Consider the following 15307-nt stretch of genomic DNA (forward strand, 5'->3'; position numbering starts at 1 on the left):
GCTTGATTTTTAACAAAGCACTGATTAGGATAAAATTCAAAGAACACATTATTATCACAAACAAACTTAGAAACACTAATAAGATTTTTATTAATGGAAGGAATGACGCGCAGAACCCGAAGAGGTTGAGAAGAAGAAGAATCCCAAACCCCACTCCACGAATTCTTTTGTGAATCCCGAAACTGTGGCTGTCGTTTATTGAAGGAATGACGCGCAGAACCACGACCACCACACAAATTAGTTCCACGAAACGGAGATCTTGAAGAGGCCGAAGGATTCCAATGAGTAGATATAGTATTAACTTGAATGAAAGGACGATCAAGAGACTTATGTTTGTCAAACCTTTCTTTTTCAGCTAGGAGCAAAGCTTCAATGTCCTCAACAGTGTAGGGATCAAGACGCGACGTGACAAAGGTGATGAACGCATCATAATCCTCAGGAAGACCATCCAAGATGGCTTCAAGATGATCTTTTGTGGAAACATTGGATCCAACAACCGCAAGAGATCGATAACTCGCTTGATGTCAAGAAGATAAACGTTGATAAATCGATCCCGCTTAGGAGTTTTCAACTGGGTTTTGAGCTTATGAACTTTCGCATGGGTATTGGATGCAAAGTAGACATTCAACTTGTCCCAAATTTGATAATTCGGTCGTAAACCAACCATTTTGGTTAACAATGAATTCGACATAGAAGCCAACAATTAGGCAATCAGAAGATTATCTTGTTGTTTATGGAGAAGAGAGAGAGGATTAGGGTTTTCATTACCAGAAGAGAGAAATGGTAGAGGAGCAGAAGACAATTCCAAAAAATTAAGCAAATTGAGGCCTTCGACCTACGCAAGAACCTGTTGACGCCAAATTCGAAAGTTGTGATCGATGAGTTTAAGGGTGAGAGATGTAGAAAAGGTATGAAGTTGAGAAGCAGTAAAGGAAGAGGATGAAGGGGTTTTGTTCCCGCCGGTTAACCAGGGTTGTCTTTACGTGTGGCTTATCCTCATGAGCTAGGGCACCTTCGCTCTACTCCGTCCGTGAGTACCTGAAAAGAAGTGAACAAAGGGGCGCCCTCGCGGCCGTTTGCACTCCGACGATCAAGTCAGCTAGCGAGAAACATCAAAGGGTGACACACCTCCGTATCGGAACACCGTGAAAGGATGCTCTGAAGGTGGTCGAAGTACTGAATAACTAATACTGTGCTGCCCTAATTGTCTGTGCGTACAGTGAGTGCGCTGCGAAACAACTAGGGTTTACATGTTTGTAAAACTGCGAGAATTAGGTCAAAACTCGGATCCCGTTTCAAACGTCCCAAGGCCCCTTTTTATACACCTCTCGCATTTAAAGCGCGTTAAAGCGCATTGAAAACGTATAAAAATATCCCTTGAGACGTTCGAAACTTAACTGAATTAACGCGTACCTTAGCAATCTTTCACTAAAACATTGATGAACACGTGCTTATTGCCCCGTGTTCTTCTGACTTGATCGTATTCTATGCAGAGGGCCTCACAACGCCGTAACCCAACTTAGGGTTATTCCATCGTGTGAGTCATCTTTCCTCGAAGTGCATTTGGCGCGTGGGGTGACTTTCTGGGTGCCAACTCATGCACCCCAACCTCTGGTCACTCGCCCTGGGAGTGTATCTACCTTCCTCTCGCACCATGCACCTGGTTTACCCCTGGGCATGACCCTCTCATGGGTCGTATCTATCCCGGGGGTCTCCCTGAGGTGACGTGGGTACTTCACGAGTCAGGTTACTCCCTGCTGGTACCAGAACTATGGCCTTGAAGCCACCTTTCTCTTCTCTCTGTAACTGCTCTGGGCCACGCCTTAACCTGGTGATGCTTCAACCTGGCGACGCCTCATCTTGGCGACGCCTAACCTGGCGACGCCCACCTCTAGCGACGCCTCAAGCGGTCAATTTGTTGACTTTCTTCCTTGGGTTCCTTGAGGGGCCCCACCATACGTCGACTTTTGACTTTGACTTTGACTTTGACTTTGGTCAACGTCCGGGGACGGGACGGTACAGGTTTCTTGATCGAAAGCAGGAGAAAATGAAGAACACATGATCATATTCAAAAAAAAAATGAACCTGCTTTTGATACCATGTAAATGTAACAGGAAGAGTAAAGGAGAAAGAGTAAAAGGGAATATTATTTTGTATTCAAAGTAATTACATAGGAACTGAACATGTAGTGATCTATGGGAAAGACTTATGTAAAGAACCTACTATAACATAAATACAAGCTATGTAACAACACTACCGGTATTAAATCGAACAGGGTGGTAATGAGGTGTGGAGATTTCCAGAAGTCGGTTTCAAGAATGACTTTTAGAATAGATAATCCATTTGAAAAAAAAAAATTCCAAAATGAGTAATCTAAGGTATAAATGAATTCTGGAAAGGGGTTGTTCCGTAAGCCAATTTTGTTCCATAATAGAAAATCCTCAAACAAAACAATTTCAAAATTTCTTTTCCATAACATATTTTTGACTTCCAGAATGGTGAATTTGTAAATTATAAAATGTTTAAAGCAAGAAAAAGTAAGATTTTTTATAAAGGCAGTTCCAGCATCAAGACCACCAAACAATACATAATTGCAATGTTTCCACCACTGTTTATATTTATATACAACGTACCCTAAGAAAAAGGAAAATGGTATCCAACTAGTGAAGTTGATAGCGGTTGCAGGAGCATAATTGAGGTGGCACCGAACAACACAGGCATCTGAATTAGAGTTATCCACTTTTCTCTGGAAATTCCTTATGAGTAAGCCAAAACCAGAAATGGAGCAATAGCTCGACCAAGGAAGAAGAAATTCACTTTGGCATATTCACCAAGGTCTCCAAAGATTTTGTGTTGTCCAAAACGACCCCATATAACTTATGCATCAAAGAACACATTGTCCTTTATGCAAGTCCAAGGACTATCAGGATCCAGATAGCTTATTCTAGAAGCATTTTGGATTACCTATTTTGGTAACATGATACAAAGTGGTTCTTCCAGAATGCTATGTACTCCCCATTTCAATTCCAGATTTGCTACTCTACAAATAAATCAGATTACCATTTCCGAAACAAAAGATAAACTTCAAAAAAACACCTAGTTACTGTCGCAATGCTACTGGAAACCACACAGGTCGTTAAGAGCGCACCAAAATCACGAATAAGGGAAGGAATCCCACTGTCGTTGCTTGCTCTCAATAGTGTCCACGAAAATGTAGAGAAGAAAGATGGAGGGTGGTCTGCGCTGGCTTGGAGTTTTTAGAAAATCCAATGGTTAATTTTGTTAATTCATAGTAATATAGGAGTGCAAGAAGAAAAATGTAGGAGTTTAAGAAGAAACACCTCCAAAATAATGTTTGTTTTGATTTTATTTAATAAATGAGATGGTGCTATATATAGTTTTAAAATAGATAACAATGATGTTAGAAAATTTATGAAATAAACTTCTATGTCCTACAAATTAGGAATTATTTAAATTAACATTAACCAATAAATACAAATTTATTAAACTAATTTGATTGCTAATTTTAGTAATATCTCATATATTCAACATATTTCTTTAAACTAAATATCAATTTACATTTGAATAAGCATTTTTTAAAAATAAAAGTTTTCATGTTAGGCATCATTATGCAACTTGAGATCTCAGAGCTAGGCTGACACCTCAAGTAACAACAATCATTTGCCATCACATGAAAAAAGTATTATTAAAAAAAATACAAAAATATGGGGGGGACTAGGCCAAAACTCATATGTTAACAAAAATGATACATAGGTAGACTATACCTATTAATAAAGAATTCAAATAACAAACTAGATGGAAGCCTATTATACCAATGAAAGGATTCTCTATGAATAAATATAAATTAGTCAACTTATCAGCACACACATTCCCTTCACGAAAAATATGAGTGATGATGGAAGAGGCCCAAGCACCAACTCCATTGAAAGCCCACCAACATGTCAAATTGGGCCAATCACTAGAGCCATGGCTAGGAAACCTCAAGATGATTGGAATACTGCTACTGATGGCAGAGAGACCTATCTAAACATGCTCAAGATGCCATAGACTCTAGTGTAAAGTAGCATTTAAATTCTTGTCAAAATTAGCATAGGATATTTCTTTTGTAATTTTGATTAAATCTAATTAAACTTAGGCCGGTCCAAGCTAGCCCAAATGGAGCGCAAGTTCTAGAACCAATTGCACATTCTAGATTCTAGAACATGCCTCCCATGTGCTCAATTCTAGGCGCCAATATTCAATTAGAATAGTTTTGAATTTCCCTCTCTTTTACCTTGGTGTAAACCGGCCTCCATTACTATTTAAGGAGTACCTTGGCTCATGATTTTACAAGATTAATATACATAGTGAATTGCTGCCAAATTTGAGCCAATTTCAATTCTTGCCCAAAACCTCCCAAGGTTAGGCTATTGATCTTCAATTCTCACCTTACCAAAGAGAGATGGCCCCACCACTCTCATTCCCTACCTAGCATGCACCTCCAAGGTCACCACATCTCTTAGGAGGACCTTGTTCGCTTACAATCCATAGTGCTTCCGCCGATCATCAACTAAATTTCCAAATCATGAAGGCACTTCTCCATCATTTGGTATCTAGAGCCATGGTCTTCAAGAGATAAATGCCTTATCTTGTTTTTATTGTGGTGTTCATCTTAATTCCGTGTTGTTCTTCATGAATTCTTGATTGTCTTGTTGTTTTGAGTTTTGTTTTTGTGTTAGATGTTGTTTTGGTTCAATCCAATCGGTGAAATCATGTTCAAATTAATCTTGAGCTTCTATTTTGCAAATTTTGTGTAGGATTCATTTGTGTTGTGGTAAACTATTTTGTTTTTGTAGGATTTGAGTATTTCTTTGTGATTCAATCAATGCAAACTGTTTTGATTCTTGAGTCTTTTGATTTTATGAATCTATACATGTTTTGTCAAGTCATGTTTCTCCTAAATTGTCATCAATTCCATGTAGTGCTGTTTTTGATAATTTTGGTTGCTTGATTTGCTTTGAGTCCAGTTTTTCTAATCTGAAATTGTTTGATCCTTTGGTGCATTTTAATTTTAGATTTGAGTTTGTGTGATAGATCCATACAAATTCTATACATCAAATTCCATTGTGTTCTTGAAGTTTCTTCAAACTGTTTTTAATTCCAGGATTAGGATTACTCTGTTTTAATTCTGTGCTAGCTGTTTTTACTTATCAAACTAAAATCCGTTGAAGAAAAATTGTGAAATTCTGGATTTACACAGGATGATGTGTTAGAAAAACAAGAAAAAAAAGAAGTAATTCAAAATATAAAATAGAAAAAAATGATAAATCAAATGAAAAAAGTGTACATCCTGGCGCGAACAGAGACGGTAATTTGACAACATATTTGAAAACTTTATCACAATTAATTGGTGCATTGTTTTGGTGTGATTCCAGCGCCAAAATTTTGTTAAGATCTTGAATTGCTTTTGGTTAAAATTTCAAATTCAAATTTCAAATATCCAGCTCAGCATAAGTTTTCAAAGTCACGCATTTTGTGCCTAAAATTTCCAGTAGTACTGTTTTGGTTTTCTTAATCAATTCTAGTGTCATTCCTTAGGTTCAATTTGTGTGCCACCTTTTATTGAGTGCCTTATTTGATTTCTTTTCAAATTTATGCAATATTCTTTCAAGTTGTGTCATACAATTACTCCATTTTTTGTTGTCCTATTTCTAAATTGAATTGTTCTTAGCTTTAAATTTGTTGACCTCTAATTGTTGGTGAAAGAATTTCAAAGTGGTGCTTGTTAAGTTTGGAATTAACCTTTGTGGTAAGTCCATCCCTACTTAGTAGGTACTGTTTTGAAGATTTAAATTGACTAACCTTAAGAGGTGAAGCAAGTGGCTGCAACAAATAAGATTACAAAAACATACAAAGTGTGGAACACAACAAGGAGGAGTACCAAAAGTAAAGGAGTGCATAGTATAGGAAATCTGAAATTTTATTTTTGTAATTCAATTTCTATTGTATTTCTTTTTTAATTGTAATTGCGTTCAACTTTGATTAATTAGTGGAATAATTACGTATTAGATGGTGAGTGTGTCTTCAATGGCTCCAAGTGTCTAGAAGCCTCACCTTAGGATTCAACTAGTTTTTAAAGCTTTTTAGTTAGTAATCTTTAATTGTGTTTAGCTAAATTGCTTTGCTTTAATTACTTCTGTTGTATTGTTTAATTTCTTTGCACTGTTTTCTTTACATAAAATTGTGTTTTTCATTTCTACTTGTGATCTAAGTAAATTACTTAGAAAAAGGTTTGTGAAAAGTTGTGAGGGATAGATTTTGGCAAGGAAAGACTTGGTACTTAAGAGATCCTAGTGATCCACATCTCTTTCCTGGAAAGCTACCTTCATTACTCGCCTTATCTTTTTTGGGGTAAAATACTTATAACACAAAAAATCTCTTCTGGAAAAAATAGCACAAGATGTTCAAGCACTTTCATATAGACGATTGCAACATGATGTCCAACTTAAAGAAAGGGATGCTCAATTTTCTTTAATACAAGATGAGTGGAAAGTGGTTAAAGAAAGAGATGAATACGTCCAATCTAAAAAGAGTTCACATACATCTAGCTCTAGGGGAAATGAATCGTATGGGGAACAAAGTCTTAATATCAATCAGTACTATCAACCACACCCTAGGAGAGTTAGAAAGGAAAAAAAAGAATGCCCAAGAGAGGTTAGGGTAGATCTACCTCATTTCCATGGCAAAGAAAATGTAGAAATCTATCTAGATTGGGAGATGAAAGTAGAACAATTGTATGCTTGTCACAAAGTGAGTGAAGAAAACAAAGTACCCTTAGCCACTCTAAGTTTTCAAGGCAATGCTATGTATTGGTGGACGGCCCATGAGAGAGATAGGCATCTTCATAAAGACCCTCCCATATAATATTGGAATGATCTTAGAGGATCTTTAAGACGCCGCCATATTCCCTCCTATTACAATAGGGAGTTAATGGACAAGCTCCAAAGACTCCAACAAAAGACCATTAGTGTAGAGGAATATAAGCAGAAAATGGAACTATATATGATGAGAGCCTCCATTAGGGAATCCGAATCCACTACCATAGCAAGATTTTTAAGTGGGCTTAACCTTGAGATTAGAGATAGAGTTAAACTCTTACCCTACCAAGACTTGAATGATTTGGTTCAATTGTGTATCAAGGTTAAACAACAAAATTTGAGGAAAACTTCAAGTCGTAGGGGAGGTTCACACCCTAATTCTTATCCAAGAAGAGAATTTAAAAGAGGGGAGAGTGTACCTAAGGAAAAACCAAGAGAAACTCCCAAAAGTGTAGGAAAAGATATGCTCACTCCACCTATTCGCGCTAAGGATGTCAAGTGCTTTAAGTGTTATGGAAGAGGTCATGTACAAGCTCAATGTCCAAATCAAAGAACTTTGTTTTTAAGGGGGGTAGATGAGTATAGTAGTTGTGATGACACACCTAGTGGAAAAGAAGAGGAGGAGAACAATGAGAGAGTATATCCATGTGAGGGGGAATTAATGATAATTAGAATAACCCTCAACAACAAAACTAGTGTGAACCTAGAAACACAAAGAGAGAACATCTTTCATACAAGATGCAAGGTTTTAGAAAATATATGTTCTCTCATTGTGGATAATGACTTTTGTTGCAATTGTTGTAGTGCTAGGATGGTTGAAAAGCTAAATCTACAATTAGTCTCTCATCCAAAACCTTATAAACTTCAATGGATCAATGAAGATGGGGAACTAACTGTAGACAAGCAAGTGAAAGTCGAGTTTTCTGTGGGTAACTACAAAGATAACATTTTATGTGATGTAGTTCCCATGGAAGCTTGTCACATCTTATTGGGTAGACCTTGGCAATTTGACAGGAAAACCATGCACAATGATCTAACCAACGAGATTACCTTCACCCATAATGAAAAGATGTTTATACTCAATCCTTTATCACATTCACAAGTGGTAAAAGATCAAGTACAAATAAAACAAAAGAGGGATGAAGAGAAAAAAAAAAATCAAATTAGAAAAACAAAAAGCCCTTAGGAGCAAAAGGCGTGGGAGAAGAGTGTTCCTTCCCACAATGTCATTCAACAAGACGAAAAATTTGAAAATACCTTTGAAAATATGCTTCTTTTTGAATAACCTCTAAGCCTTATCTTTTGTACATGAACACTTACATGCACTGCCACTAATCTTGAGACTTTTGTTCTACCTCCTCTAGTAAAAGAGCTTTTAAAAGAGTTTGATGGTATATTCTCTAAGGAAGGCCCCATAGGACTTCCCCCTTTTAGAGATATAGAACATCAAATTGATTTAGTTCCAGGGGCTAGCCTACCTAATAGACCAACCTATAGAACTAATCCTAAGGAAACTAAGGAGATAGAATCGCAATTACATGATTTGTTGGAGAAGGGTTGGGTTCAAAAGAGCTTAAGCCCTTGTGTTGTACCTATCTTGTTAGTGCCAAAAAAAGATGGCAAGTGGAGAATGTGCTATGATTGTAGGGCCATCAATAACATCACCATCATATAGCCATCCAATCCCAAGACTAGAACGATATGCTTGATGAGTTGCATGGGTCCATCATATTTTCCAAAATTGATCTTAAAAGTGGATATCACCAAATTTGAATCAAAGAGGGTGATGAGTGGAAAACTGCTTTTAAAACCAAATTTGGACTATATGAGTGGTTGGTGATGCCTTTTGGTCTCACTAGTGCACCTAGCACCTTCATGAGGCTCATGAATCATGTCTTAAGGGATTGTATAGGTAAATATGTAGTAGTTTATTTTGATGATATTTTAGTTTATAGTCAAAGCCTAGAAGATCACTTAAGGCCCCTTAGGGAAGTTCTCTTAGTGCTTAGAATTAATAGTTTGTTTGCTAATAGTGATAAATGTACTTTTTGTGTGGATAGTGTAGTGTTTTTGGGTTTTGTAGTTAACAAAAATGGGGTACATGTTGACCCCGAGAAAATCAAATCCATCAGAGAATGGCCAACACCACAAAATGTAGGAGATGTTAGGAGCTTTCATGGTTTGGCAAGCTTTTATAGACGTTTTGTGCCTAACTTCTCAAGTATAGCTTCACCACTCAATGAGTTAGTGAAGAAGGACACTCCATTTTGTTGGAATGAGAAGCATGAACAAGCCTTAAAAGGCTTAAAGCTCAACTCACTAATGCACCCATTCTAGTTTTACCAAATTTTGCAAAAACTTTTGAGCTAGAGTGTGATGCATCGGGAGTTGGCATAGGTGCGGTTTTGTTGCAAGGTGGACATCCTATTGCTTATTTTAGTGAAAAACTTCATGGAGCCACCCTTACCTACCCCACCTATGACAAAGCTCTATGCACTTGTGAGGGCCTTAAAGACTTGGGAACAATATCTAGTTTCTAAAGAATTTGTCATTCATAGTGATCATGAGTCTTTGAAATATTTGAAAGGTCAACATAAGTTGAACAAACGCCATGCAAAATGGATGGAATTTCTTGAACAATTTCCTTATGTCATCAAATAAAATAAGGATAGTACAAATATAGTGGTCGATGCTCTCTCAAGGAGACATGTGCTCTTTTCAAAACTTGGAGACCAAATTCTTGGATTTGACAACATAAGAGAACTGTACAAAGAAGATCAAGATTTTGCATCCCTCTTTGCTAAGTGTGAACATAGAGCACAAGAAGGATTTTATGTATCCGAGGGGTATCTTTTTAAAGAAGGAAAACTTTGTATACCTCAAGGCACACATAGAAAACTTCTTGTAAAGGAATCACATGAATGAGGTCTCATGGGCCACTTTGGAGTTGATAAGACTCTTGATCTTTTAAAAGGAAAATTCTTTTGGCCTCACATGAGACGAGATGTTCAAAGACATTGTTTTAGATGCATTTCATGTCTAAAAGTTAAATCTAAAACAATAGCAAATGGACTATATACTCCTCTATCGATTGCAAGTGCTCCATGGGAAGACTTAGCATGGATTTTATTTTAGGACTCCCTAGACCTGCAAGAGATTTTGACTCCATTTTTGTGGTTGTGGAACGTTTTAGCAAAATGGCACATTTTATTCCATCCCACAAGGTGGACGATGCTCAAAATGTTTCCAAACTCTTCTTTAGAGAAGTGGTAAGACTTCATGGATTACCTCGAAGCATAGTATCGGATAGAGATCCAAAGTTCATAAGCCATTTTTGGAAAACTCTTTGGGAAAAACTTGGCACCAAACTTCAATTTTCCACATCTTGTCATCCTCAAACGGATGGGCAAACGATAGTAGTCAATCGATCTCTTTCTATTATGCTTAGGGCGGTCATGACGGGTAGCCACAAATTTTGGGATGAGTATCTTCCCCATATTGAGTTTGAATACAATAGAGTAGTTCACAAGACTACCAATATTTCCCCATTTGAAGTTGTAATAATTGTCCCTAAGGACGGATATCGATCCCACAAGGAACAGTGAATTATCAAGTACAATAATCGCTAAATATAGAACAAAACAATTAAAAGTGTATTGAAAGTGGTTGTATTGGCAATGATCAATAAGAAAACAGACAAAGAATTAGTTGTTTCAATTGGAAAAATAGGGATTAGGTTTCATCTCTCTCACTCTCATGTATTTTGATTAGCATGTCAATATTAAGTTCTTTGATTGAAATTGATGCCCATATAAAAATCATTTATATCGATTCCTCGCATATAAAATCCTTAAGAATGTTCCCTAACTATCGATCCCTCGCATAATTATAAGAACAACTTAGAACGAAGCTCAAACGTTTAATAGCAATTAACATTTCAAGTCTATTCCTAGCACTCAAATATGTTAAGTATTGTTGTTTAGGTCCGAACCCTAAAAATACCTCCCGGTCAGATTTAAGATTCTCAATTTGTCACGGAAAATTAAAAGTAAAACAACAATACCAATAATCAATCAAGAACTGAATATTAATATATAAAATATCACCTCAATACATAAGAGTTTGAGCAGATTACTCCCAATCCCAAAGGATAGAATTAGCCACGCATACTTCTATCACCTTCCATTCTCCCAATTGGGTTACAATTCACTCTATGGTGTTTTCCTCTCAATCTGGCACACTAAGGTTGAGCCTCTAGCCCTCTATTTATCCTAGTTTTCTAGGGTTAGGTTGTTTATTGTGTCGCGCTAATGGGCTAAATGATAAAACATAAAAAAGGCCCAATCTTTCTTTGCATCTTTTCCATTCTGGGACCTTCTATCTTTATCTTTTTAGCTCAAATCATTCATCTTTAATCCAAATCTCCAATCTTCCTTAGAAATCTGCAATTAACACCAAATTTGGGAATAAAATACTCTTATTCAAATAAAGATCATAAAAAATGTAAAAAGGTATAAATTCATAAATTAGGGATTATTTTATATGTAAATTAGCAATAAATCCTCATAAGTGCCTATATTTTAATATGAAATATTACTGAAATTAGACACTTATCATTACCCCTTCCTAACCCACAAACTTTTCTGCATAAGGAAGGCGCTACCAAAGCTGAATTTGTTAAGAAAATGCATGAAAAGGTTAAAGAACAAATACAACAACAAACTGATAAATATGTCAAATATAACAATAAGGGGAAGAGAGAAATCATTTTTTAGAAATGAGACCTAGTTTGGCTTCATCTTAGGAAGGATAGATTCCCAACTAAGAGAAAGTCTAAACTTAGTCCCCGAGGTGATGGTCCTTTCCAAGTCCTCAAACGAGTCAATAAAAACGCTTATAAACTTGACTTACCTGCGAAATATGGAGTACATGATACTTTTAATGTTATTGATTTGTCCCCTTTTGTAGGTACTAATGAAGAAAACGAAGCATTGGATTTTAGGACAAATCTTTTTCAAGAGGGAGGGGATGATGGAAGAAGCCCAAGCACCAACTCCATTGACAACCCACCAACATGTCAAATTGGGCTAATCACTAGAGCCATGGCTAGGAAACTTCAAGATGATTGGAATACTGCTACCGATGGCAGAGAGACCTGTCTATACATGCTCAAGACGCCATACACTCACTACAAAAAAAAGTGTATATTGTGGCGGTTTTTTTCGTATAAAGTTACATTTATAACCGCCACAATATACGTTTGTGGCGGTTTCCCAAACCGCCATAGAACTAGCCGCCACAAAGTTTAATGTGGCGGTTTTATGTTACCCACCGCAACACCCGCCACTTTAAACATAGTGTAAGTAGTGGCGGTTTTTATATGTAAGTAGTGTCAGTTATAACTGTCGCAATTTACAATCATTGAAGAAGATTCTGGCACCATAATATTCGTAAGTAGTGGCGTTTTTAATTGACGTAATTTTAATACTGAATAAGTAAAATTTAACCACTTTTTTATAATCTTTTTTATAATCTGTTTTATACAATTATAAAATTTAACCACCACTTTTCTATAATCTTTTTTATAATCTGTTTTATACAATTATAAAATTTAACCACCACTTTTTCATAATAGAATAAAATAATGTATAAAGTTATAATCATCCATTCATTTCAATAAAAATTAAAGCACATAATAATGTTCAAATGTTTATATGTAATTGAAAGTTAAAGCACACATAATAATGTTCAAATGTTTATATGTAATTGAAAGTTAAAGCACACATAATAATGTTCAAAAGTTTAAAACACATAAAAAGTTCATACATCCCTAATCAAGTTTAAAATTCCAACACATAATTGTTCAAAAGTTCATACATTCCTAGTCAAGTTTAAAATTAAAACACACATCTCTAATCAGTTTTGCTTCCGACACTTTATCCTATTACTTGATTAGGTGATGGAGCACCACTTTCATAATCTGATGCCTGAAATAAATAATTTTAAGTTAATGAATTTGTATGTTTATAATTATAAAATAAAAGACACCAATAAATATTTAAATATATTAATACCTCATTGGTGGATGCATGACCAAATTAGCTGCTATTGCAGCAAAATGTTTTGGAACGTCTTTTCTTGAAGCAATATAAACAAGCAAAGTGTTCATTTGATTTTTCACAATTGCAAGCTCATTTTCCATTTGAGTTATCTTGTCCTCCACATTTGATGAAGTTGAACTAGAGGAAGCATGGTTCATACCACTTAGCCTTATTGTGGATCCTTTGAAAGCAAGGCTGGGACAAGCTCCATATGATAGCCCTCTAACTCGACCCGGATGCTCCTTACCAAATATGACACCAATTGGATCTTTTGGAGATATATTTGAACCACCTTTTGGATTTGTCAACATTAGTTCATCAATTTTTTCCTGGATAAAATTGAAAATATATCATGGCAGCAGCAGTAAACATAATGAAATGGTTGAACTCTCAACTACAACATAAAATGAGGGTAAGGTATAAAAGAAACCATCCAAAGTTCATCCCAATTCTCTACAATTTTGATGACAGTGACTTAAAACCCAAAGAAGGTAAAAAGGTAAGAAAAAAAACTGAGAAATTAAAGGCCTGAATATACTGACTAAAGAAAAAGGGGAGCATGCATGCAGATATTGATTAGTGACTTTATCATTTGGTTATTAATTATTTATACATAATAATGTGATTGTGTTTGGAATAATGGTACATAATAATTAAAGCATGCTATAAAAGAAAATATTGATTAATTTTAAAATTCCCTTGTGGTAAAAGGTTCTTTATACCTGCACTCCATTATTAATTTCCCATAGCATGCTAAAATCTAGTGCGATTAAGAACAGACCATGTGTTTGGTCATCAATCAATCTAGTGCTAAAATCTGTATGATAGCATTCTCACTCATCAATCACTATCCAAATTAAGACCATGTGGTTGCTTATGCCAAGTCTTCGACGTAAATAGCAATGCCCTTGCATGGCTGCCCAAGTCATTCACCAATGGAACCTTAGAGACAAAATCTGTAAAATCATACCCCTAAATATAGATGCACCTATTCATCTATAAATAACAATTACCCACCCCTGATTCCACTTAAGTCCATGCTATCATACCTCTTTGTGCCTGTCACCATCACATAAACTACCATTCATTTTTATCATTATAATTCTTATTATTATTACTATTTCTAGATTTCCTGCTTTTTCTTTTTCCTATCCACCACTTCCCATATCAATACATCATCATCATAGCAGTCCAATATATTTTCATGATCAATACATCATCATCAAAGCAGTTCAATATATCATCATGATCAATACATCATCATCAAAGCAGTCCAGTATATTTCCATGATCAATACATCATCATCAAAGTAGTCCAGTATATTTCCATGATCAATACATCATCATCAAAGCAGCCCAATATATTTCTATGATCAATACATCATCATCAAAGTAGTCCAAACACTTACCCCAATTTCCAGCGCCTCTTCATTCACATATATGCCATTTTTCCTCTTATGTGTGATCTTCCACATTTCAGCTCGTCCAATATTTTTACCAGTCTCAATTTTCTATATGTTCAACAATAATAATATAAGTATAATGTGGTGGAAATTGTAATATATTAAAATAAAGAGCACAATATAAGTAAACAAATACCAAATTATTTCTTCTTCTTGACAAAGACATAACACCACCAGTGTGAGGAATAATTTGTCTCTTCCTTATATCTCTATTTCTATTACACATGTTCTACAAAGTGAAAATGAAATCAATTTTGTGTAAACTTAAAGTAAGCTTATTAATAAAAAAAAAAAACAGAGTTTACTACACCACTGTAGAAGGCCTCAAACGATAATCAACAAAAACAACCCATTGTTCCATGTTTAATCCAGCTGGAACATTCTTGATGAGGTCACTTCTGTTGGGTCTATTAGTGTCTAAGTTCAAGAGGGGAGGGGTGAATTGAGCTTATAAAATTTTCGCAAGAACACACAATTTTTTAGTATTCCAGAGGCAAAAAGAACAGATTGATTTTACACGAAACAGATTGATTTTTCAGAGCAGTATTGGCACAATCTGAATTTTGTTCACTATAAAATTGTGATCAACAGAGAATCAGAACAGAACCAGATCAGCTTATTATTGTGAGGATAAAGGATATAGCTATGCTTAGAGATCAACCAAGATTACACAACACAAGATCTCAGGAAAAAATGTTCCTTTCACAGGTTTTAATGAATGGTCAGTTTGTTCACAATTCACTTAAGCCATTATATGCAGCAACCTAGTTTATGATCAGAAACCTTTAACAAGACAAGAAGAACAATTTTCACTTAACCCAGAATTAACAGATTCAATTTAAAAAGAACAGATTTAGTTCTTGACA

General features: G+C 35.6%; 1 long non-coding RNA gene across 1 annotated transcript; it reads right to left on the reverse strand.

Moving 5' to 3' along the window:
- Positions 1–14372: 14372 nt before the first annotated feature.
- Positions 14373–14840, reverse strand: LOC137819423 (uncharacterized). The gene is made up of 3 exons (XR_011082290.2): positions 14752–14840; positions 14578–14670; positions 14373–14489 (listed from the first exon to the last, which is right to left on the reverse strand). It is a non-coding gene; the product is annotated as an uncharacterized LOC137819423 (long non-coding RNA).
- Between the last annotated feature and the right edge of the window lie 467 nt (positions 14841–15307).

Source organism: Phaseolus vulgaris, chromosome 10 (genome assembly GCF_051622355.1).
Source record: "Phaseolus vulgaris cultivar YP4 chromosome 10, ASM5162235v1, whole genome shotgun sequence".
Classification (NCBI taxonomy): Eukaryota; Viridiplantae; Streptophyta; class Magnoliopsida; order Fabales; family Fabaceae; genus Phaseolus; species Phaseolus vulgaris.